This window comes from Triticum urartu, chromosome 1 (genome assembly GCF_003073215.2).
Source record: "Triticum urartu cultivar G1812 chromosome 1, Tu2.1, whole genome shotgun sequence".
In the NCBI taxonomy this organism is placed as follows: domain Eukaryota; kingdom Viridiplantae; phylum Streptophyta; class Magnoliopsida; order Poales; family Poaceae; genus Triticum; species Triticum urartu.
In genome coordinates, this window is record NC_053022.1 from 76,528,787 (window position 1) to 76,531,527 (window position 2,741).

Genomic DNA, 2,741 nt, shown 5'->3' on the forward strand with positions numbered 1-2,741 from the left:
GAGCCACGGGATGCTGGGAAGGAAAACCCATTCACGTGGCTAGGCTGTCCAGTGCACCCAGATTGTGGGGCCGCACGTCTGTTTGACTTCAAAACTCAAACTACCCGTGTAAAATATTGGCTCGCAGCGAAGTGTAGTAGTACTATTTTAAAAAAAGGCCGCCGTGCGTTCGGCCGGGATTGAACCCACAAAACGAGGCATACACTCCCGCGACCACTAGTAGTACTTGTTGGAGTACAATGCAACGTAGAATCGCCTTTTGTCGCTAGTAGTACGTACCTTGTTCCTTACAAGAAACCCCTAAGAGCATGGTTAATAGTATAGCCAGCTGCTGGCTATAAGCCAGTGCCATGTCATCTACAACCCATCTTATAGCCAACATGTAGTAGTAGTTTATTTCTTATAGCCCGCTAACTCAGCTCTATTGTACTTGCTCTAATAATGCAAGAAACCACTAAAATGCCAAGAAACTACTACCACTTGCATACGTGGCAGACTTAAGATAAGACTACCTTATCAACCATTGTACATGCTCTTACCAACAAAAATCCTCGAGTGACCTCCTACCTCCGGCCCGTCCACCTAGTCATCCTCGGCCATGGGACGCAGCTACCGTCGCCGGCAGAAGGCGAGGTCAAAACCGCCGGCGGTGCGGAGCCCATGTTGCGGCAGCCCGGATGCCAGCTCCGTCCGGCGCTCGTGGCCGCTAGCTAGCCAAGATAGCTCCATCCAGCTGCTTGCCTGCAAGGTTTGCTAGCTAGATTGGCAATACAGCGCGGCGGCTTGCTCACGCGCGCCGTGCTAAGGCCAGCCATCTAGCTCGAGCGAAGGCCAGTGCGGCGGCTTGCTCGCTCGTGAGTCACGCTCGGGCCAGCCTGCCAACCCGTGCGGAGGCCAGTGCGGCGTCCGGCCCGTCCGGCGGAGCGGCGGCCAACTCGCTCATCACCGGCGCCACCGACGAACACGCATCAGTACTGTTTGAAGTAATGTTCAGGAAAAATAATGATTTGAGGGGGAATAACAGGATAGAAGGTCAGATGTGGGTCCCTCATGTCAACGGTCAAACAAAATGTGTTGGTTTAAGCTGCCTCGTCAGCACGGACATGTGGGCCAACCCTGTCATAAATGGGTTTAAATGAACCTAATCGGTAGGAGTACTAGGTAGTTTTTGGCGTGGATTAAGAAATTTTGGGTATGTTTTTGCTATTTTTTGTACAGTAGATTCCTCCTAGGGCTGGTTGAAAGTGGTAGTTTTTTGTTAAATACTCTACATATTGTAAGTAGGAGTGAATGCTAAGCTTTGGAAGCCAATAAGCAAGGCTAGTTACATAGTGCATATGTGTACATGATTGAAAGTAAATATCAACCATGAGTGACTACTATCTTGATGGAAAACTCGAAACTATGGAATACTAGGAAAAGAAATGCATGGTTGGAAATACTAGCAATGTTCATGTCCGTTGCAACGAATCATAATTAGAATAATACTTATTCACAAACTTGGTACAAAACACTCTAATTTTGATATACATATGTCACTAGAGATATATTATGTTTCAATTAGAATATATTCCTTGGGCTGTTTTGGTGAGGTCAGGGAGGGATGTGGTTGGTTTTAAGACACTAATTATGAGTTTTTCTGCAAATTGGTAGACAAGTGGGATGTTGGTGAGAAAAGGCAACAACTTACCTCACAATCGTTAGATGTAGATCTAATGGTCAGAAATGACGGATGGCAGACACACCAGCATCACCAACTTAGTCTTGTGTAGGAGTACTAGCAAGATCCGTGCATTGCACAGAACATCAAGATGCATTTTTTTATAAAACACTTGTTGTGATTGACCCTTGCGGGAGTAATCCCATGTGTAAAAACTAATGATATCTCGAAAATATGAGATAAGGTGAAGAGGAGTGGGGTGCGGTGGTGGTTGGTGGTCGAACTGAGCGGAGGCATGGGGATTGACAACGCCGGCAGCGGCCACCAGGCCAGTTTGTTCGAGAGGCTTCCTTTCTTAATTGCTCAACAATGAGGTTTGTTGGAGATAAGGATGAACGAGGGAAGGCCTTGTCTGCAAATGTGGAGAGGGGTGCGAGTATCTTTTAGTTTAATTTCCATCCGTCAGATATAGAATGGGCGGTCTATATTGCAAGATGGCACATGTACCATCATCACCAACTCGGTTTTTTATAAGAGAAGAAATATAAGTATGGAGATACAAACATATTATCGATACTTGCTTCCGTAAACTAGCATCTACATTCTATTCAACGCCTCGGCATGTGGGCCCTTAGCACAATGACTTCTTGACTCTGTAAAACAAAGATTTTCCCGTCGCCGACAAGGAGGGGGTGACGGCGGCGCGCTTTTTGGCTTGCTCTAGTCCTAGTAGTCATACTAGGTGGTCTAAGCACGTGTAGATTTATTCTTTTTCACGTCTCGTGTTCGTCGTACTGCCACGACTGTTCATGAATAGACTGTAAGTTATTCACGGGGAAACCCTTGTTGAGCGTGTTTGCGAGAGAGAGAGAGAGTGCGTGTGTGATATGTTAGAGACTGAGGCAATGATAACAGATTCTTTGTGTCTATGTGTGTGGAGGATAGAGAGAGACATGTACATGAGGCTTTGTGTTGTGTAACGTGGAGACACATATACATAATTAGAGAGTGAGTGTGTGAGATACACATGCAGACATGAGGAGAGATGAGGATCTAGGTAAATGGGTGTTTGTGCGTGTCT